The 24,597-nt window shown below is 42.2% G+C and overlaps 1 protein-coding gene across 2 annotated transcripts in view; it reads right to left on the minus strand.

Moving 5' to 3' along the window:
* The window catches only part of ypel1 (yippee-like 1), a 44,521-nt gene extending 23,528 nt beyond the window's left edge, over window positions 1-20,993 (minus strand). Inside the window, exon 1 of one of the 2 annotated variants that reach the window (XM_060843778.1) lies at window positions 19,913-20,993. The gene's annotated coding sequence lies outside the window, so the exon portion shown is untranslated. Of the gene's footprint in view, window positions 1-18,064; window positions 18,767-19,912 lie in introns of those variants that run through there. The other variant, XM_060843779.1, reaches the window with a different exon arrangement.
* Between the last annotated feature and the right edge of the window lie 3,604 nt (window positions 20,994-24,597).

Consider the following 24,597-nt stretch of genomic DNA (forward strand, 5'->3'; position numbering starts at 1 on the left):
AATAAGTGGTGTAGTTTTACAAACAGGGATACAGAATTGCCAGGAGAAAGTGAAGACTGCGGATGCTGGAGATAAGAGTTGAAGAGTGTGGTGCTGGGAAAGCACAGCCGGTGAGGCAACAGCCGAGGAGCAGGACAGTCAATATTTCAATCATAAGCCTTTTAGAAGGGAAAAAGGTTTGTGGGTCAAGGGGGCTGAGAGAAAAATGGGAGGAGGGTGGGGGAGAGAAGGTACCCGGAATGCAATAGGCAGATGAAGGCGACAGTGAAAGTGATACACGGTGGCACAGTGGTTAGCACTGCTGCCTCACAGCGCCAGAGACCCGGGTTCAGTTCCCGCTTCAGGCGACTGACTTGTGTGGAGTTTGCACGTTCTCCCCGTGTCTGCGTGGGTTTCCTCCGGGTGCTCCGGTTTCCTCCCACAGTCCAAAGATGTGCGGGTCAGGTGAATTGGCCATGCTAAATTGCCCGTAGTGTTAGGTAAGGGGTAAATGTAGGGGTATGGGTGGGTTGCGCTTCAGTGGGGACAAATTGGGCCGAATCTAATCTAATCAGAGAGGGTGGAGCAGGTAGGTGGGAAGGAAAATGGACAGGTATGACCATTAAAAGAGGGTGGCGCCAATTTGGGAGGTTGGGACTGGGATAAGGCAATGGAGGCGACCCAGAACCTGCATATCCTTGGCAGAGGTCTTGGGCCTCCTCCATCCCTCCCCTCCGTCAAGAACATGCAGGCCCTGGGCTTCCTCCATCGCCAAACCCCAACCAACTGATGCTTGGAGGAAGAACACCTCATCTTCCATCTTGGGACACTTCAACCTCACTGAATCAGTATGGATTTCACCAGCTTCCCCATTTCCTTTCCCCACCACCCTCACCTTATCCCAGTTCCAAACTCAGCACCTCCCTCTTGGGTCCTATCTGTCCATCTTCCTTCCCACCCATTTGCTCCAGCCTCCTCTCCTACCTCTTACCTTCTCCCCCACCTTCATCTACCTATTGCATTCTCAGCTACCTTCACTGCCCCCACCACGAAATTTATCTCAGCCCCCTTGACCCACAAGCCTCAATCCTGATGAAGGGTTTATGCCCAAAACATGGACTCTCCCCTGCTTCTTGGATGCTGCCCGACCTGCTGCGCTTTTCCAGCACCACATTCTTCGATGCAGAATTGCCAGACAGTTTAACTTAGAGGCCAACTTTACCCCTACTCCTCTCTCCCCACATCACATCCTCCCATTCTCCCCATCTACCATATTCCAAAAGATGCCACTGGAAAGACATTTCTTCCAACATCTCATGGAATTAGAATCTTAAAATTGTTAAGATCTGATCACTGACTTCTCAACCAATGAAAGTGGTCTTTTCCCATGTAATTACCAATATGATTTCATAATTTAGAAATCTCAAATCTCTTCATCATCTCAGCTTAATGTTCAATTGCTATCTCAAGCCTCTCATAACTAGAGACTCCTACTGTTTACATGTTCTAGTAAATCCATACTATCCATTCTAAGGCTTTATTACCCTTTCCAAAGCAGAGTGTGTCAAAATTGTACTGTACAAAGTCTAGCGAATTTTATTTCAAAACTGAAATAACTGGATGCTATAAACCAAAAACAACACAACAAAAGCAGAAGTTCCTGGAAAAGCTCAGCAGGTATGGAGGGAAATCAAAAGGGTCTGGAATGTTCACTTCAATTTCTTTTCACAAATGCTGCCAGACATGAACTTTTCCAGCAACTTGTACTTTTGTAGTGAATGCTATAAAGCACTAACCTTTACACTTCAAATTTGATGTTATAAATTTTCAATCAAAAATGTTGATTGCGGTAGGTAATGTGTTAGAACATCTGGGTATGCTAATGCATACACACATGGTAGCAGTAGGCTCCCATCCGCCTTCCAAAGTGCAGTTGCTAGCACATCTGTATTAGAGAAAATATTCTACATCCATTCTACTATAATCCTTCATGAAGTCTTTTTCAGTTTCCTCTCACTGCCACTTCCCTGTTACCTTTGACATTAAGATTGTCTAGATTATCTGCAAGTATTCAAGTGGGCCAAGCACTGTTCACCGAGGTTACATCTCTTAAGCATTCTTGCAATCAGAGCATCACTACCAATTTGCTGTTCACCCAAACATCCTCTTACTACATATTAACCTTTTCTCAATAAACTTCCTCAAACTTTACATACATTATATTTATTTGCTTTAGATAAAGTCAAAAATGTGACTTGCCTTCAACACACATTAAACTGACTGCCCTCAGTTATTCTTATTAAGTTACTCATTGGGCTTTACATCCAATGACTGACAATGGCTATTAGACCAATTCAATTTATTCCCCTCTTCTACGTTAGCCACTCAATATCCAGCACATTTTTCAATCCTTCTCAGCAATGTAAACTTTGTGGGCACAGCTTCCATCTAACTGCCAACTTCCATCAACATCTGTGGGGACTTGCCTCAAAGCTCAATGACTGCAAACTACATCCGATATTTTTCCAGAATGATTTATCATCTTTCAGAGAAACCAAGAACTATAGCAAATTTATATTTCCACTTCTATTGTTTAAACATAGCATTTCTTCAATTTATATTGCCATCCCTGCTATGTGCATACCAGAGCTCTGAAGATCTGGTGCTTCAGAACTAGCATTGCTCTTTCTAAGCTGTCCAAGCATGGATAAAGCACGAGCATTGAGCCAGTTAGGTAGAAAATTACCTTTATCCTGATCAATAAGGACAGACAAACCCAATCTGGCCAATTTCTATTCTATCAATCTGTGTCCCTTCATTCTCACCAACTCCCTCCCAGGTTGGGCAATTATCTGGTAACATTACTGTATATGGTATTTGGGGTCTCACAGCAGAATGAGAGAGATGGCACAATGCTGTCATTATGCAATCACGGAGGAAGTGAATATGGAAGGTAGTAAATAGGGTGCCAATTTCATGGGCTGCTTTGTTCTGGACATTGAAGTGTTGTTGGAGCTGCACTGATCCAGAGTCTTTGATCATATTCCAGACTTGTGGCTTATAGATGGACAGGCTTTGGGAAACCAGGAAAGAACTACCTGCCTCTGACCTCTGTTGGAGGTAATGGCTTGGTGGTATTGTCAACAGATTGTTAATCCAGAGACCTAGGTAATGTTCTGGGGACCTGGGTTCAAAAGTGCAGATGGTGGAATTTGAATTCCATTAAAAAAAAAATCTGGAATTAAGAGCCTGATGATGACCAGGAAACCAGTGTCTATTGTCAGGAAAAACCCATCTGGTTCACTAATTTCCTTTAAGATGATAGGAAACTGCCATCCTTGCCTAATCTGGCATAGATGTGGGCGGCACGGTGGCACAGTGGTTAGCACTGCTGCCTCACAGCGCCTGGAGACCCGGGTTCAATTCCCGACTCAGGCGACTGACTGTGTGGAGTTTGCACGTTCTCCCCGTGTCTGCGTGGGTTTCCTCCGGGTGCTCCGGTTTCCTCCCACAGTCCAAAGATGTGCGGGTCAGATGAATTGGCTATTCTAAATTGCCCATAGTGTTAGGTAAGGTGTAAATGTAGGGGTATGGGTGGGTTGCGCTTCGGCGGGTCGGTGTGGACTTGTTGGGCCGAAGGGCCTGTTTCCACACTGTAAGTAATCTAATCTAATCTATACATGTGACTCCAGACCCATAGCAATGTGACTTACTCAACTGTCTTCTGGGAATGCTCTTGCTCTATGAATGAATTTTAAAAAAACTGCTCTTGTACCACAGTATTTGAATGGTTAGTCCAGTTGAGTTTCTGGTCAATGGTGCATACCAGGGAGTTAACAGTGGGAGATTCAGCAATAGCAATCCCATTGAACGACAAAGGGGTGATGAGGAAATTCCTGCTTGTTCATGATAATTGCCTAGCTCTGGATGTGGCAGAAATTACTTGGTCACTTAATCAGCTCAAGTCCAAATATTGTCCATGTTTGTTTTGTTGGACATGGACACTACTTCAGTATCCAAGTGGTCATAAATCTAATCTAAAAAAAATTTTAAAATTGTGCAGTCAACAGTGAACATCCTCACTTCAGATCTTACGACAAGGAAAGGTCATTGACAAAGCAGCCGATCATGGCTGGGTCTAGGACTCCTGTAGTGAAGTCCTGGGATAAAGCTGACTGACTGTGTTGGGATACCACAATAATCAGCAGGCACTTTAACCCCTTAATCCTGTCACATGCAGTTTTCCTAAGGCTCCTAGATGCTTCATCGTCACATGCTGTTTTGATGTTAAGGATTGTCATTCTCTAATCATATCTGGAGTTCAACACTTTTGATCATGTTTACATCAAGGCTGTGAAGAAGGTAGTAAATAGGTGTGGTTCTGGCAAAACCCAAACCAAAGTATTGCTCACAAGTGATTGCTCAGAAGATACACATTCACAGGATGTGGGCATTTGTTGGTTAGTCAGCACATTATTGCTCACTGCCCTTTCCTAGAGAGCAAGCTATCTATGCTCCTAGCCAAGCTAGTCCAGCACAGTTACAAGATTGGTATTTATTTGGCAGTGTAAATTTGTCTTAGTATACGTTGTACACAAAGTAGGAGAAATCCAACCTGGCCAATCAGTAACACTTTTAAAGTAGCCCATCACTGACACTCCTTCAACTGAACTCTTCAATTCTGCAACCTCTACCATCTGGAGATGATAACAGGTGCATGGGATTGCCACCACTGCAATTTCCATTCAATATACACATTACCCCATCTTGGGAAAAGGTTAGCTCAGTCGGCTTGTAGCTGGCTTGCAATGCAAAGGAAATGAGGTCACAGTGAAAACCCTGCCTTCTTGACCCCTCCCGTCACATGTGGTGATCACCCCTCCCAGGTTAAACACAAACAGCCATCTCTAATTCAAAGTGTAGAACCAAGAGATTAAAACTGGAAACAAACAAGCCACTAACAGAGAGCTGACTGCTATAGAAACTCACTTTAAATATTCTGAATGCTCACTAAATTTTGCATTTAAAAACACTCTAAATACACTCCCCAATCAGAAAGGAAGAGTGATTTGAAATAAAATCATAAGTGGAAATAAAACCAAAACAATTCAATAAAGTGCTTGGAAATACTTATATTGGACCCAGGCCTTAAAGCATCACCAAGCAGTTGGATCAACTCCACTGGGCCATTATGGAATAGAATAGTTTCAAAAAAAAAGCTTCATGCTGCAGTTTTGAAGAGGAAAAGGAACTGATCAGGTGGATCTTACTTTTTTCAATATCAACTAAATTCAACTAATTTGTCGCAATTTCTGCACAACTCCACCTGGTGGCAACCAGGCTAGGCAGGACCCATTAAAACATTTAGAGTCAGTCATACAGCATAGAAGCAGGCTTTTCAGTCCATCTAGTCCATGCAGACCACGTTCCCAAACTAAAGTCCCACCTGCCTGCACTTCCTTCATACCCCTACAAACTTTTTCTATTCATGAACCTATCTGAATGTCTTTTAAGTATCATAACTATCTGGATCCACCACTTTCACTTGCAGATCATTCCACACAAAAATCACTGTGTTGGGAAATAAAGGTTGCCCCTTATGAGCTTTTTAAAGCTTTCTCTTCTCATTTCAAAAATATGGCCCCTAGTTTTGAACTCCCTCCACCCTAGGGAAAAGACCTTGATCTGTCACCTTATCTATGTCCCTCATGATTACATAAACATCAATAAGATCACCTCACAACCTCTTACGCTCCAGTGTAGCCGTCACAGGCTATTTTTGTTTCAAACGCTCCACTCCCAGAAACATCCTAGTATTTTAAAGAAGCAAAACCTAGTAATGGTGGAAAATCATCCTCCTTTTAAAAGGAAAAAAGGAGATTGTTACAGGTTCTGACATTTCATACTTTTGAAGGCAACACCTTATTTCTGATCAAATGCAATTAGACATTTAGTTTCAAAAACGCAGAAGCACAACCTCCCTATCCAAAAATTTTCAGCTGACAATCAAGGTTCAAAGAGGCTGTGTCTCCATAACTGTTCATTAACCTCAAACAGTATTTACTGATTGTAAAAGAGGTTTAAAAGATAACATGAACCCTCTCTACCTACCTGAAGCATATTTTAAATTGTTCCATATAAATTTGCATTGTTTGGCATATTATGTAGAAGCAGTGGATGCTCAGAAATCCAGACAACAGACTTTACCATGCCTCCAAACCATTCACAATTGAGTATCTCCCATTCATTACCAACAATAAGAAAATCAGAAAAGATATTGATAGCTTGTAAGAAATTTACAGACCACAAGGGCAGCCATCTTGGTTCAGCTTTCATTCATTACTGCCTGGACTCCAAGTTTTGGGATTCTCTGCATATCCCTTCCTTGCATTTTAATATGCTGCATACCGTACTACACTCAGGATGTGCTACATTGAATAACATGACTGCCTTTGGGAGTTCCTTGTGCAGAAATTTGCTGCCATGTTCCCTACACTAATTACACAAGTGGTTACATTTCAAAAGCACTTTTTGGACTGTAAAATACTTGGGACATTGAAGTCATAAAATATACATTTTTCAAACTCCTTTTTAGCCAAAGATTTCAGCAATCTGTCCTAAATGTTGAATCAGTCTCAATTTTAGCCTGATTAATGTAATTCAAAAATTCTCAGGAGAAAAAGGTACTCCGTAAAATGCCATTGTTGTTATGCAGAGGATATTATGAGAGCAAGAGTGGTTGGGTTTACAAGAATAGAACAGGCTTTGTGTGGTTGCTTTTTAAATGGAATAGAGGGTTTAGTGTTACATGTTAGAGAACAATGATTTCACGGTGTACATCTGCATAAAGCAGATATCAAAAATAATTGGAGAACAGATGGAGGCTTAAGTCGTAGGTTACAAGCAGGTACAGATGAAATGGTAAATACAGAATAGTCAAAATTTGTAATGAAGCTATGGAGATGCCTCAGAGTTGTTGCACAGAGCAAGACAAACAAGTGTAAAGGCTTAAAAACAATAGGGTGAAGAATTGATAGTCATGCCAGGATTTCTCCACATGTCCACTGAGCTATAATAAAAGATGTAACTTATCTGTTTGTTTGTAAACAGTTTCCCAAAGTGGATGATGGACACAAAGATAAACATATACTGAAAACAAAATCATTGCAAATTAGAGAGATGATTGCATGGTTAAGATTGATGTGGGAGGGGAATTAGATTTCCATTGTGGAGCATTGGAAGCCATACTGGGGATCTGTACAATGGGATGGTCTCCACTGAAACTGGAATAGAGTGAATATTCTTGTTGACTGCATACCAAGAAAAAAACAGAACTTTAAACTGAATAGTAGAGGTAAGGGATCAAATTTGAAAAGACATGGTAACTCAAGAGTGAAGACCAAAAAATATTAATACAGGAAATGATAAATAGTGACAGGAAAGGATAGAGAGCATGAATCAGAGAGTCAACTAACACGCAAGATTAGAATTTACAAAAAGTGATAAGAACTAAAGTCTCTGCAACTGAATAGGCATAACATTCAAATCAAAATGGATAATCAGATTTTAATTTTAATTTTCACTTAATTTGTAGTCATTACAGATACATGGCAACAGGATGACATGGATTGGGGACCTGAACTTTGAAGGGTATATGATTTGTAAAAATGACATAACTAGGAAAGAGATGGAGGGGTGACTCCACTTGCTAATGATGGCATTAGCACAAGGGGTGGATATGGAAATAGTTTAGTCAAAAATGAAAAATGATAACAGGGGACCAAAACGTGCTGGGAAGCCAGGTTTGAGTCCTGAAATAGCAGATGGTGGGATTTGAATTCAATAAATATCTGGAATCAAGAGTCAAATGATGACCACAAATTCATTATTGACTGTCAGGAAAAACCCATCTGGTTCATTAATGTCCTTTAGGGAAGGAAGGTGCCATCCTTACCTGATCTGGCCTACATGCGACTCCAGATCCACAGCAGTGTGGTTGACTTAACTGTCCTCTGGACAAGTACAGATAGCAATAGATGCTGGCCTAGCCAATGAATATCGATGAATGAATAAAAAAGCCGTCACTTGTGGGAGTGGTGTACAGGTCCCTAATAATATCAACACAGCAGGGCGAAACATGAAAAAGAAGAATCGAGAGCTCAGAAAGACAGTGATAACCATGATTGATCTACATACGGACTGTAAAATCAAAAAAAATGAAAAAAGTGTTCATAAAATACTTTAGGGCAAGTTCCTTAGAATAAGATGTGCTGGAGCTGACCGTGAGAGCAGGATATAGGTATTTTCTAACTAGTCTGTTAGAAGATGTTATTATGCCCTTCCGAAAGCAGGTAGGATTTGAACCCAGGCCACTTAACCCAGAGATAAGGACATAAATGCACAAGAACCCAAGAAAGCAAGTTACAAAGGACTCTCCTTCTCAACTAGGGATTACAAAGGACTCTCCTTCTCAACTTGTCCCCTTGCCTGAGACATGGCAACTCAGGTTAAACCACCACCACCATTCATATCTCTGATTAGAGAGCAGTCTATGGTTCAGTGAGACTATGACACTTCATCTAAGCTACATAAAATGACTTGGATGAAGGGACAGAACATATGGCTGCCAAATGTGATGACACAAAGATATGCCAGAAAGTAAGTTGTGTAGACAATGAGGAGGCTACCAAAAACAAAGTGCACATGCGAGTACCATTTCTGAGAAACCCCACGAATGAAGCAGCTCATGAGTAAAGAACATGTTAAAAATCGCACAAGTTTCCTGTAAATGCTGAATTTTGTCGCTGCTTACTTTTTGGCACAGATAGGCCAATTCGCAAATCATGAACTGGCAAATAGAGGATTTTCTGCAGATAGATTAAGGGAGTGGGCAAGGATATGTAAAATAAATATATGGGAAAATGTATATTTTGGCTGGAAGAACAAAGGAACAAATAATCGAAATGCTAAGAGATTGCAGAGCTAAGATACAGAAGGATCTGTGTGTCCTTGTCTATGAATCACAAAAAGAAATGGTGTACTTATGTATTAAGTAATTTTAAAAGTTATTAGTATTAATGTTGAGGGGAATTGAATACAAATGCATCAGTTATACAGCCTGAACACATCTGTATTAGTCACCTTAAAGGAAGAATACACAATTGCACTTGAGACAGTTTAGAGAATGTTAATTAGACTAATACCTAGAATGGGTATGACGTCTTTCGATGAAAGATTGGACAGATTAGGCTTGTACCCATCAGTTAAGAAAAGCAAATGGTAACTTCATTGAAACATACAAGATCATCCGGGCTCTTGGCAGGACAGATGTGGCAAGGATGTTTTTTCCTATGGCAAAATACAAAACTAGGGGTAACTGTTTAAAAATCAAAAGCTGTAATTTAAAAATAGATGAAGTGAATTATTCTGAAGGTTGAGTCTCTTTGGAAACTCTTTCAAAAGAAAAACAAAAAAAAAGTGGTGGATGCAGACTCTTGAATATTTTTAAATAGGCAAATAGATTCTTGTTCAATGTTCAAACATAGGCAAGAATGTGATTTTTTAAAAAAACTCACTCACAGGGTGAGGCTGTCACTGGCTAGGCCTGCATTTATTGCTCATCCCAAAGGGCAGTAGAGAGTCAACCACAATACCATAGCAATGTCTATAAAAGGACATTAATGAACCAGATTGTTTCTCTTCCCCAACAATTGGCAATGGAATCACGGTCTGCATTAGAGTCTTAATCCCAGATTTTTATTGAATTCAAACTCCATCTGGTGTGGGAGGATTTGAACCCAGGACCCCTTTGGATTAACAGTCCAGCATAATACCAGTAGGCCATCACCTCCCCCTAGTTTAGATTGGATTACCTTGAGGTAAATCAGATCAGCAATGATCGTACCAAATGGTAGAACATGCTTGAGGGGCTGAATGGCCTACTCCCGACTTATACGTTGGTAAGGACACCAGTCACCCTCAACCAGTCAATTAAAAAAAAGGAAAAGCAAATGAAGCCAAAAGGAGAGGTTATTGGGAGAGGTACCCAACAATACTAATAAAAAAGGAGGATATGACTGGACTGTGGACAGGAACTTAATAGAAGTAGATGCAGTTTCAAAGCCCAGTCAATTTGAGCAAGGGAGAAATATATTAAAGACAAATCAGGGAATACACTGATTAAGGTGACAGACAAAAAAAAAAGACAGCCTTCATCCCTTACTGAACACCCACACCCAAGGAGAACAACCATAATCCCAAACTAAAGCGTCACCAGAGCCAGAGGACAACTGAGCCCTTACCAAAAAGGGAGTGTATAAACATGTTCATTTTCTCTCCCATCCGATATATCACGAAAAGGAAGGTGAGACTCCACAAGAAGGTTAATCATGGAAGAGAAAGGTGACCATGAAATACCACATTCTTGGAGGGTACAGAACCCTCTATGATGTAAATAATGCTGACAGTTTAAAACAACTCTTCTCCACAATACAATAGTATGCCTCTACAAATTATCTCCATGATGAGTTGATCAATTGCACTGCACAGTACAAGCTCAGACCAAACATAATGCAGCACTACATAAACCATGGATATTCAGAGACTGCACAAAAGCCACATTATGACATGACACATTGCATCACAATTCACATCTTGCATGCAGTCAGAGGAACAATTGAATAACAGTGGGATAAAATAAATCCTACAGAATTTGTTAACTAGCTCTTTTTCCAAAAAAAAAGTCAAGATTACCTTAAATGAAACCCATTACTACATGGTTTAACTCAGTTGGTTGGACATTTTGTTTGTGAAGAAGAGTGACAGCAATAGTTTGGATTCAAATTCTTGCACTGACTGAGGTTACCATGAAGGCTTGTCTTTCCCAACCTTAGCCCTCACCTAAGGTGTGCTGACCACGAATCTTCTCTCTCTAATGAGACAGCAGCCCCATGGCCTTGTCAGACTATATGGGCTGTACTTTTTACTGGTGATAAAGCAAACAACACTAATGCATTAAAATGGGAGGTATGAGAACAGGAAGAAAAAAGTATACTGATAGGGTTAGATCAACCATAACTGCAAATCAGTTGGGATGGATAGCGGAGCACAAAGTTCCAAACTTTATGCAAATTTACCAGAAGTGGCAATTGTGACAGGAGAAAGTGAGAACTGCAGGTATTGGATATCAGAGTAGTAAAAGGTGTGCTTTTCCAGCACCACAACCAGTCAGGCAGAAGCAGAGGAACAGGAGAGTCGACACTTCGAGCGTAAGTTCTTCATCATGAATGAAGACCTTATGCTCAAAAACGACAACTCGCCTGCTCCTTGGATGCTGCCTGATTGGCTGTACTTTTCCAGTACCACACTTTTTGACTATGGTAATTGCGACAGTTCAAAAACTAACTACTTTATCAATGTACTTTGGGGAAAGGGATGTTTATCTTCCCAGTTTGGCCTGCAAACCCACAGCAAGTGCTTAAGCACACAAACATGACAGGCAGACAAAGATCAGCTGATACAGTCCAGCCCATTCAACATAGGAACAGGAGCAGACTACAGAACAACCTTGATTATCTGAACAAGACAGGTGGGGAGTATTTTTTTTAAGATTAGATTGGATTCCCTACAGTGAGGAAACAGGCCCTTCGGCCCAACCAGTCCACACTGACCCTCCGAAAGTAACCCACCCAGACCCATTTCCCCTCTGACTAATGCACCTAACAATATGGGCAATTTAGCATAACCAATTTACCTGACTTGCACAACTTTGGACTGTGGGAGGAAACCAGAACAAACCCACACAGACATGGGGAGAACATGCAAACTCCACACAGACAGTCGCCCGAGGCTGGAATCAAACCTGGGACCCTGGTGCTATGAGGCAGCAGTGTTAACCACTGAGCCACCGTGCCGCCCTGTTCGGATAATTGATTTTTTTTTTAAAAAATGGGACCTTGATTTTGTTTGGATAATTTGACATTCGGGTAACAGGTTATTCTGTATTTAGTATCCCAATGATGTTCTACCATTTAGACCCAACTGATTGCAATTTAATTCCTCATGTCACTATACACTTTTAATCTTAAAAAATGAGATTAGCAACAGGTGTAGCATCAATTGCAATTTTCAGAGCATTCCAAATGCCTACAATCCTTGAGCAAATTACCAAAGCATCATGACTAGATACGTTCCTACTGGTCTCCCCTGAAAAGAAACTGTATGGGGTGAGAGGCACATAGTATTGGGGGCGATTAGCAGAAAGATAGTCATACTATTGGTGGAAGCCACAACTAATATCTGAAGGCGTCAAAGGGTAATTATTCAGCCAATTCCCAACATCCTCCCAAATTCATCTTGCAGGAGCACCTTAAGATCAAAATCACAAAAAGGTCCACTACAGTCTTTTCAGGATATAGAGTAGTCAATGCTACCTTGCCAGGACCATCCTGATGAAGATTTTAAAGAGCAATAAAAATCAATCACTACTCAACTATTTTGTAAAGAGCTTGCATTTATTTAGCACTTAAAATAAATTGTAAACATGCTCCAAAGCATTAAAAATGACACTGAACAATGTGGATAGGTGAGTAAAAGTTGTATCAAGGAGGAAATTTGAGAAGAGGAAGATGAACTGCAGTGTGCGCGTTTGGGAGGAAATTAGAGAATTCAAGTTCAGAGCTGAACCATTTAGCACAAACCAAAAACTGCTCATATCAAGGATATACTATTTAAATGTTTTTATTAATTTGGCACCACCACCTATGGTAAATAACCCACTATGAAAAGCAAATGTCTCATGGAAATTAGCTCAAAGCTATAATAGTAACTGCGCTATTAATGAAGGGTCAAATCTCATTGCTGGCTGAAAAGTTATTCAAAACAGCCACAATGCTGTATAAAATCATGAGGGGCATGGATAGGATAAATAGACACTTCCCTGGGTGGGGGAGTCCAGAACTAAAGGGCATAGGTTTAGGGTGAGGGGAAAGATATAAAAGAGACCGAAGGGGAAACCTTTTCACGCAGAGGGTGGTACATGTATGGAATGAGCTGCCAGAGGAAGTGGTGGAGGCTAACACAATTGCAATATTTAAAATGGGTATATGAAGAGGAGGGGTTTGGAGGTATATGGGCTGGGTGCCGGCAGATGGAACTAGATTGGGTGGGGATATCTGGTTGGCATGGACGAGTTGGACCAAAGGGGTCTGTTCCCACGTTGTACATCTCGATGATGATGACTGGAATGGTTTTCTGCTCCAGGAGATGGTGTACACAGTAAATCATCAGCATTTTCCTTACTTCTACATTCCTTTCCATTACAGGCAACACACAGCGCTTAGACTTACATATACCCATGTGTGTGCATGCTTGCACACATTCAAAAAAAAAGTGGAAAAAAGGCATTAAAAAAAAGGCACAACCAACAAAGACTCCTAATCATTACTTGGCAGCCTTTATTCAATGGCTTTTGACTAGAAACAGACAATGGCAACAACAGCAGCGCTTAAATGAGGACAGCAAGGGAGATTACTAGTTTATTTTTAAAATGTCAACAAGAGGGGAAACACTGTGCCTGAAAACAAGATCAAGAATCTGCATAGGTTTTAATCAGTCTAGAGAATAGGGATTTTCTGTAACTTAAGTGAATATCAGTACCTCACTCCAAGTGCAGCCACATTGCTTGGCACCATGACAATCATTAGAGACTACATTTGACTTGAGTAATAACAGATTTGACTGTGCCTATCATGATATTTACCACTAGACCATAGTAATACTGATATTCCATTTTTTCCCCTCATTTTAAGTCTTAGAATTTTACCTAGGACACCGGAAATCATTTTTGTGAAATGTCAAAATGTGGTATATAGAACCACACCACAGCACATGTGCAGAAAGCACAAGACTCAATTGTCCAGGAAAAGTAAGTGGCCCACAGATAACAGGCGAGCTGTCTTCACTGATGTGAAGAGAGAATATTTCATCTTGAGTACTAGTTCAGACGTGGGTGTAAAAACTTTAGAATTTGGATTATAAAGTACAAAACCCACAATCAGTTAGCACACACACACAGACTCCATTTCCAACCAACTATACAGCCCACATCCTGCACACAGAATCCACCACTGACCAAGAGCCCATTCTTCCAACCACCATGACATTGTTATAACTACAAAGGGCTATATTAAAATTTGGTAGCACATTTTCACCTTAACAATGCAACTGAAACATGACCTTAAACTGGTTTCAAAAACTTTTTTAAAAAAATTAAATCACAGCAACTCTGGTCCTGGACATTTTTTTTCCATTGAAAAGGGTTCTTAGGAAAACAAAGAAAAACACAAGAAAACCCTGATCACAGAACATTAAGCACTGAATTCACAAAACAATCAAGTAAAATTAATATTAAATCACAGAACCGTGCCTACCTGTAAACTTCACTAACTACTGAAATTGTTAACACCACAAGTTCCAGCACCTAAAGCATTCATATCCCAAGGGTTTGGGCTTGGAGTAAATGGTAGCACTGTATAAATATACATTGATACATAAGCATATTCTCTTTCAGAGGAGTAAAAGCCCACTGGAACACTGCTATCTCCCAATATCCTGACCACTAAAAAACTGCACCTTCAAAAGCAGAATACACACATTGTGTGTAGTCAGTTTATAACAGAAGTGCATATATGATTTCAGTTGCATCACACTGTAAACTTTTGCTACAAATTCAGTGCCATACAAACTTACACTCCACAACAACCTGATGAAGGAACAGCACTCAAAGCTAGTGCTTCCAAATAAACCTGTTGGCACTATAACCTGGTGTTGTGATTTTTAACTCTGTCCACCCCAGTTCAACACCAGTACCTCCAATACACATTGTATGTGGGTAGGGTATGTTCAGGAGACATTTATACAGCCAGCATCAACTTTATGGCTCCAGCTATTTGGTTTGTTTCAACACCTAGTTTAAAGTGACAAAAAGACAGTCTCTAAGGCCCATACAAACAGGCAGAAGCGCATGACAAACTATCCTGTAATAACCCAGGAGATTGATGTGACAAAAAGCTAACAGAATAACAAGGGAAAGATCTTCTCTAAATTAGGCCCATTTTACACAGAACTGAATGCTTGTTGACATTTCCAGGTCATTCAGTATATAGTCCCAAGTAAAAGGTACTTTGCTCCTTGGTCTGAATAAAAAGGCAGGTATGAAAATGGTTTGCCTTCAACTGGTCAGCTGGATTGGACAGATGTTTGAGGTTTGTAATTAAATTCCTTTGACCTAAAAATGTCATCAAGTGCAAAAAAAAAGTCCTTGTAGCTGCCAGACTTTAGTGAGTATAGCTCATCAAGTAGGTAGAAGGCATCCCATTTGAAGAATGCCATAAATTCCAAAGATTACAATATTAACTAAATCAGTGTAGCAATAATAAGACACAGCAAAATCAGTATTAAATTAAGCACACCCCAGTTATTGAGAGACCTGCTGAATTTCTCCACCTCTTCCTGGTTTTATCTCAGTTCTCTAGCATCTGCAGAACTTTGTTTTATTGCAGTATTTTAGTTTGCCACATTTTAACTGGCATTACAACCTTTGAAGAACATGAGTTCTACTACCCTTTCATGAGAAAGAGCTGCTTACTGATTTCACTCAGACAGTTTGGTATTAATTTTAAAGAATGTTGCCCTTGTTTTCCATTTACTTTACTAAATATTCTTAAACAAGTCTTCTTAAGCTTAGGTCCACAGTACATTCTCTAGAAAAAAGGTGGCGGCCGATCACACCAAAAGTAACCAGAAAATATAGAATACTGTCCTTATACAATCTGCCTATGATTCCAAGGAGGTCTTAAAAACTCATTCTTAGCCATTCAACAACTCTATCCTGATTCCTGATGGAAGGACTTGTGCCCAAAACGTCGATTCTTTTGCACCTCAGATGCTGCCTGACCTGCTGTGCTTTTCCAGCACCACATTATCTACGTTGATCTCCAACCCTCACTTCTTCCTAGTTGATTTCGACCACTCTATTCAGGCAGACAAACAGATTTTGGTCACGCACTCACAAAATCAAATTCCCAATGAGAAAACTAAGCCTTCAACCTCACTCTCTTCTACCAATCATGTCAAAGGTTCATCACCATTTTCACATGTGTTTACTTTTCTCAATTTAATTTGGAATTTTATCAAATATGCCAAGTTCAGAGCTAACATCTACTGCCTAACAACCAAAGCACTAAGCCAGTGACCTCAAATTCTAATGGATTCATCAGACATGATTAACCCTTCACTAGTCCATACTTAAACATTTTCAAATACTTGGTCCCTCTACGGAGCCTCCAACTTTGGAATTAAAAGTAGACTTTGCAAATGGCAGCCTGTGTGAATATCCCTTGTTCATTTAAACCAGTTTGCAACTTTTGACTGGGCTGGCTACAACATCCTCTGAAATTGTGATCCAGTTGGGTTGGACTGCACTTGCCTAGTTCTATTCTTTCTCTTCCCGCTTCTGCAGCTGATCTCTGGTAAGCGATCATCCAAAGTATTGTCCCTGTTTGATTTCTCATCCAAATTCTCACCCAAAGAGTCAGATTTGGCATGAATACTAACACCTGTACTTTACAGTATATTTCGTCACAAACCTTCCAGTCCTCAAACTGTTACACTGCATGACCAATATCCAGTCCTTGAACTGTCAATTCAATATTGGAGGTCCAAACCCATTGTCTTTCAGCCACAACACATGTCCCTACCCATCAAATCCACCTCTGTCAAAAGTTTGAATCAGACTTTTTGAAATAACCACAAGATGAGGTTTCAACCTTCAAAAGTTGCTCGTGATCATATCCCAAACTCCATAAAATAATGTAACTTCACCCAGTCTTGATTCACCTGTTTGCGAAACTCTGAAATGCCTTTGTCTCCTCCAGAATTGACAAATTAAGTGCACACTTTGTTAGCCTCCAAATTTCTACCTTTTGTAAAGGCAGCCATTCAAATGCTCAGTGGCCCATTCTCAGCTTGTACAATGTTCTGTTTACCTAGTAATGGAATCTTCTACTTAGAAGAAAAAAAATCAAGAAGTTGCTTAAATGGGAAATAAAGTTCACAAACTTCTTTGACCTCCTGTCTCCACATTACCATCTCACTTCTCATGAGTCCTAGAGTCCTCAGATACAAGCTTGTCCTGTTCATCTTCCTGACTATCCCAGATTTCAAAAACACGAATGTCTGCTCTGCTTTCAGCTGCCACGTCCCTACAACTCTCCCTACCCCAGATTCCTCCTTTGAGGTTTTGCCACATGACAAAAATCCATGTTAAAAATAAAAGTTTACCTTTAATGTTGAACTGGTAGGTTTGTATAACCAGATTTTACTCTCCCTCTCAAAATCATTAATATTGCTACTATCCAACTAAAATGCAAAAATTATGAACCTAGAACAACTATTGGAAATGATTTTTGTGTAACTGATGTTCTTTCTTAATTTTTACACCCCAATGTGTAAACCATCAGGTCCTAAAAAGGTAAATTAATCTTAAGTCACATGGAACAAGATATATATTTAGATGTAAAAAAGAAACAAAATCCTACCACAGGTTCTAAACAAAAGAAAGATGTTTATAAAAAAAATGTCTGATCTTTGTAATCCTCTAGTTAGAAATAATTGGGTTACGCAAACATTGGAAAAACATGGTATGATGTTTGGGCACAGACAAATTGGCTCATCCACAAATTATTTTCCTAACTATTTTTTCCAACTCGATGTTAGCTGAGTTACGTAAAATGTTCTGGGTCATTTGTTGTTTGGAAGTGATGTAAGCATTTACAATGCCAAACAAACCTAACTCGAGGTTTTGATGAAGAAACAATTTACCAACAAGTGATAATCAATATAGTCGCAAATCATTTTTCAAATGATAACAAATGTAAAATGTTGTTAAATATTGTCCCAGTCATAATCTTGTTAAATTATGCAGCAATCATTTCAAATTCCTGGCAGAATCGGGATCTCAAAAAGATGAAAACCAAAATATTTAACCCACAAAAATACAAATACAATACTAATTTTCCATTTGTACCCAGTGTTATACGTCAGCAACATCCATCCAACTTAGTTTCCTCCAGCTCCAAATGACATGTGTAAAGAAATTCAATTTTCTATGGGGTCCACAGAATCAAACAAGTCAAACGGAGGCAGGAGACTGGGGAAAGTCTTTCCGGAGTCGTCTCTGGCCTCCTAATCCAAAAGGCACCGTGAAATGCAAACAAAGGGATCTTCGATCAACTTGAAATGCCACCGACACTGTCCGCAGTGGGATAAATGATCACTTGAGTGAATTTAATTGCAGCAACAACGTCCACTGTGCAAATCGAGACCCAGATGGCATCGATGACGACTGCTGCCGCAAGCAAGGCTCGGGTCCCTTGGTACATTCCCAATTAAACAGCAGCTTCCTCGCGTTGAAGAAATAAACGTTGCCTCCTCCCACCGCAAATAGAAGGTAAATAGTTCCATAAAATGCAAATTTACATTGCTGTACACAAACAATACGCGGACAGAAGTGTCCCACTGGCTGGTACTGACTCTCACGCAGCGTCCCCCAAATTTGGACTGTCCAACCAGGAAGCCAATGACGTCAGGTTGGAGCGTGATGGACAGCTGGGGAGCCCAGGGATTCGGACTCTGGGAAGCCGCGGGTAAGCAGCAGGGGAGCGCACTGCGACTGCACCTCCCGACCGAGCCGCCGCCGCCGCCTCTCGCCCGCTGCAGACCTCCCGATTGGCCGCCAGCCTGAGGACTGAGCGCCCGCATCAGCTGCTGCCGGAGCTGCGCTCCCCGGTGGAGGCGGGACACCGGACAACGGCCAATCAGCTCCCAGACACGTCTAACCCCCTACATCAATCAAAGCACTGCAACCAATCAACACAGTGGGCGCAGTGTCAACCATCGTTACAGCAGCAGTGCGAGGGCAGGACATCACTTCCGTGTAAACAACGGAGGGGGCGAATTGCACAGCCCAATGCAAGAGTCTAGCCTGCACAACCACGTTTCATAATATTTAGACTTCGTGCAGACATAAACCAACTCCATCCATGTACCCATGAGCCCGAGTGTTTATATATATATATATATATATATATACACACACACACACACACCACAGACCCTAAGCTATATTGTACCCTCTGCAATCACATTATATCAGGGATGAGATTATATTCACCCCATGTGCACCATGGTGTACCCTGCCACATATTTCTTGCATAAGTGTTCTGCGCATGTATAAAATCCACCTCGTAAAACCGACGACTCGACATCTTTCTTTGATTAGGATGCGTTGACCTAACCTAACGCATCCATTGGGCGCACACTCCAGATATATGCCCCAACTGTCACGATATTCCCCACAAAAGCATAACATATGCGGAACCACTTTATTTTTGCCCGTGACAGTAAGTCTGCCAAAGCAGCTTTCACCCAATCGCGAAAACATCTGCCCGAATAGTACCAAAATGTAGAACTGTTAACTCGAAATGCGCCGGAGGAGTGTATTCAAAAAAAAAGTGGCCCCCAGACGCACGGTCGAGACCTACAGGCCCTGTTTTGAGGCAGAAAACAAAACGGTTGATGTGTTGCAAAAGTTTAAATCAATCTGCGTGTTTACAAACGCCAACGCTTTTGTCTTGTGGTGGGAACGTGTACGTGCAGCAGCCAAGCGATACAAAGTATCCCGCACCGCGGTAGCAAAACACTGGTAACAAACCAGTGTTACAATGTACCGAGGGGGGAAATACAAAGGACAAGGGGACATCAGAGAACACCCCCAACTCATTTTCCTTTTTATATCCAAAAGATAAAATACTTGCAAGATATTTAGTATTTTAAGTGGTGCGAGCTACCCGGAACTCGTTCTCCTGAAGCCTACCGTTTTCTCGGTTCCTGGCGGCGGCTGTTACCAGCCGCTCTCCCCCGATGGCTGTGTCGCTCTGTTGCCTGTCTTTTCTCTCTCACCCTCCCCCGGGTTCAGCTCGGCTGTGCCCGGCTTTGCCGGCTGTCCTGGCTGCGAGTTAAGGTCCCCGGAGCCAGCTTCTCCCCCGGGGTGTTACCGCTGGCGCTCTCGGTGCTCGCCCGTTCCTCCAGTTTATTGTCCGGACCCCGGATCCGCGGTGTCCGGTCCCGCTCTCAGTCTCGCTCCCTGCCGGTAATGTCCTGGGTCAGACTGGTCCGGTTTTCCCGGAACTGAGCAGTCCCGGTTCAGTCCGGTATTTGTACCGATTTAGGTGCTGTCCGGGGTCAATTTGGTCCGGGTTCAGTCCGGTATTACCCTCGTCTCGTCTCGGGCCCCTCTCCCGGTGTAATCCTGGTGCAATCCCGATCCAGGTTCCTTTCCCGATATAATCCTGATGCGGCCCAGATCCCTGTCCCAACGGGGTCCCTGCCCCAGTCCCTCTCCCGGTGCGGGTTACAATCCCGGTTTTAACCCGGTTCGGTCCCAGTCCAGTTCCCAATCCCGGTGCGGGTTACAATCCCGGTGCGACCCGGTTCGGTCCCAATCCCGGTGCGACCCGGTTCGGTCCCAATCCCAATCCCGGTGCGACCCGGTTCGGTCCCAGTCCCAATCCCGGTGCGGCCCCGTTCCCGTTCCCGTTCCCAATCCCAATCCCGGTATAACCCGGTTCAGTCCCGGTCTCGGTCTCAATCCCAATCCGGGTGTAACGCGGTGCGGTCCCGTTCCCAGTCTCAGTCCCGGTGTGACCCGGTTCGGCCCCGTTCCCAATCCCAGTCCCGGTCTCGGTCTCAATCCCAATCCGGGTGTAACGCGGTTCAGTCCCGGTGTGACCCGGTCCGGGTCCGGGTGTGATGTCGGTATCTGTTACAGTTCGGTCTCCGGTGGCCGGTTTTCCGCCCGCGCGCAGCCAATAAGCGGCGCCGAATGTTTGTGTTTGAAGCGGGAGCGCGACCACGTGGGGAGGGGGCGCGCGCCAACCCCGGGCACGCGCGGCCGTTAGCGGCTTTGATTCATAAAGATGGGCCGGGGTCGCGCGGGCCATCTGCGCACGCGCCACACGTTTGGATACAAACAATAATAAGGCCGCGCGCACCCACGTGGCACCGAGATCACGTGACATGGACAGGTCACGTGCGTCAGACGTGTGCCCTCTGACTGGAAATACCCCCAAAGCCTCCCATATTCACTTGTCTCCATGCATTGAGTATTCCCTTAAGGAATGAAATAAACTTACATTTATGTAGCACCTTTTAACACGGTTGTCAAGTAGTTTCACCATCAATGAAGTACTTTCGAAGTGCAGTCATTGTTATAATGCAGGAAACACAGCAATGCAATAACACACCTGAAGCTGCCACCAGCAACAAGGTGATAAATAGCTAGATAATCCGTTTAAGGTTTTAGTTGAGGGTATGACGAAGAGCTCTAATTTGCAATAGTACCACGGGATCGATTACACTCATCCGAGAAGATTGACAGGGCCTCATTTTATGTCTTATTCATAAGATAGCAGCACTTCCACGCAACTGTGCTGGAGTGGCAGCCAAGATTATATACTCAAATCCCTGCAGTGAGACTTCAGCGGGATTGCTGTCATTGAGCCACAGCTGGCACATTTTTATTCATTACGAAGCGACCCAAGTGAACTTTAGCGCAGCACGTCATCACATTTGGTAAGTAAATGATAAGAGACACAGCAAATTAAATGGGCTGTATTGGCGAAGTGAGGAAAGGGTCGAACCTGCACTTCTTTCATTCCTGATGAAGGGCTCTGGCCCGAAACATCGAATTTCCTGTTGCTTGGATGCTGCCTAACCTGCTGTGCTTTAACCAGCATCACATTTTCAGCTCTGATCTCCAGCATCTGCAGACCTCACTTTTTACTCGAACCTGCATTTCAAAAGTCTCGAGATTGCCAGGAGCAAATTATGAAATGAAAATGAGAAGGGGGTAATCAATGTGTGAATATTCTTCTCACCACTGAATCAGATATACTGGACTGAAACTGACCCTCAGTCCTACTGGTACATGCTGACAAGTAATTCTAAATTAATCTGGTATCATTTGCCTGCATTTTGCCCGTAACCTTCTAAACCCTTCCTATTCATGTACCCATACAGATGCCTTTTAAATGTTGTAATTGCACCAGCCTTCACCACCACCACCACCTCTACCAGTTCATTCCATACATGCACCACCCTCTGCATGAAAAAAATTACCCCTTAGGTCCCTTTTATATTCTTTTCCCTTTCATCTTAAACCTAGATTGTCTCATTTTGGACTCCCCTGTCCTTGGAAAAAGACCTTGGCCTTTCACCCTATCCATGCTCCTCATGATTTTATAAACTTTGAAAAGGTCATCCCTCAATCTCGAACACTCCGGGGAAAATAGTCCCAGTCTATTCAGCCTCTCACTATATCTCAAATCCTTCAACCTCCTTGGAAATCTTTTTCAGCATCTCTCAAGCTTAATGATATCCTTCCTCTAGCAGGGAGACCAGAATTGAATGCAATATTCCAAAAGTGGAGTCTTGTACAGCTACAACATGACATTCCAACTTTTATACTCGATGCACTGACCAATAAAGGCAAGTGTACCAAACACCTCTTTCACTACCCTGTCTGCCTGTGACTCCACTTTGAAGGAACTCTGAATCTGCACTCCAAGGTCTCTTTGTTTGACAACTCTCCATTAAGTGTATAAGTCCTGCCCTGATTTGCCTGACCAAACCTCTCATTTACTTAAATTAAACTCCATCTGCCATTCCTCTGCTCATCTGCCCAAGGTCCAGTTGCACCCAATCTCCAATACACCATTGATTTTGGTGTCATCTGCAAACTCCTGGTTCAAGGGCAAAGGTTTTGAAAAAGAGGTACAGGGAAGAGCAGGTTTACACAAAGATGTGAACCTTATTGCCTACAAGAGAGTTGGAAGCAGAGACAATGAATTATTTCAAAAAGGAAATTGGATGGGAAAATTGAAGGAATTGAGCTGGCAAGGTCACCGGGAAAGAGTGCAGGGAATTTGGACTGAATAGGAAACCCAGCATGAACTCAATGGATCAAGTGGCCTCCTTCTGTACCATTATGCATATAGTTCAATAACTCTCAATTTGGTTGCAGAAAAGAAACATAACTGTCCACGGAATATGCAAGCACGCTGTAGAACTGATCATTTACTTTAGAACTATTGTCACATAGACAACACAGTGATAAATTTGTGCATGGGAAAATGCCACAAACAACAATAGGATGCTGGCCAGGCAACCAGTCCTGATGCTGGTTAAGTCATAAATGTTGACCAGCAGAACCCACTCTGTATCAAATAGAGCAACACGGATCTTTTTCAATTGGAATAACTTGCATTTTATCACACTTATTATTCCTAAAACATCTATTTCAATGTATTTTGTGGGAACATTATCAAAATGTGACGCTGTTACATAAAATATTAGGCCAGATGACCAAATGTTTGGTTGAAGAGATTTTTTTCAGGACCCTTTAAAGCAGGAAATGAGGTAGACTGATAGAATGGTTTATTATGCAAATTCCTTAGGATCTTTGAGCTGAGGTTACAGCCACCAGTAGAATTTGAAGTACACAAGAGGCCAGAATTGAGGGAAGTATTAATATCTTGCAATGATATAGTGCTGGTGGAGTAGGATGAGGCCATCCAGGGCTTTGGGAACAAGAATAAAAACCTCAGTATCGAGGCATTGCTTAATCTAGAGACAATACAAGTCAGAAAGTACAAGTTAATTGTCAAACAGACTTGGTTTCAAGTTGTTAAGTAGTTATAGATGACCTCAAGATAGTGGAGGATGAAAGATGGGAGGCCAGCCAGGGATGAACTGGAATTGTCAAGTCTGGAGATAATAAAGAAATGCAGGATGATTTCCAACAGCAGAGGATCTGAAGCAAGGCAGACTTGACCAATGTTACAGAGGTGAAAATAGACAGCCTGAGTGAGAAGTTGAAAGTTGACCTCAGGGTCACATTGACCAGCAAGGTTGCAAACAGCCTAGTCCAGCCTCAGACAGTGGTCAGTAAAAAGGAGAGTCAGTGGTCAGGGAACAGAGTTTATGGCTGGGATCAAAGAAATGGCTTCACTCTTCCCAAATTTAGATGGAGAAAATTTCTGTTCTTCCAGTGCTGATGTTGGATAAACTGCCTGATTATTGAGTGACACTTGGAGGTAGGGGGTGCGTTGGGTGAAATGGTAATGAGGTAGGGTTGGTATCTTCAGTGTGCAACCGGACAGTGTGTTTTCTCCAGTTGAATAATTTAGTAGGATATTGGCTTTACATCTCCACTGAAAGGAAGTATCTCTGACCATGTAGCATGCTCTCACCATTGGTTTGAATAGCAGACTGGATTACTGCTGCAGTAAAACCTGATTACTCATCCTTCCAACCTGTCCTTCATGGAGAAATTTGCGAAGAAAAGCACCTTTACCCATAAGTCCATCTGGAAGTGGTCAGCAAGTAGTGTCCTCGAAACCCTGAGGGAAAAGGAGCGGGTGGAGACTAGAATATCAAATGGCTTTTGGCAGAGTGCCTCATCACCAGAACTTTCCAAGTAGCAACACGTTGCTTGGATAG

The sequence above is a fragment of the Hemiscyllium ocellatum genome, chromosome 24, assembly GCF_020745735.1.
Source record: "Hemiscyllium ocellatum isolate sHemOce1 chromosome 24, sHemOce1.pat.X.cur, whole genome shotgun sequence".
Lineage (NCBI taxonomy): Eukaryota > Metazoa > Chordata > Chondrichthyes > Orectolobiformes > Hemiscylliidae > Hemiscyllium > Hemiscyllium ocellatum.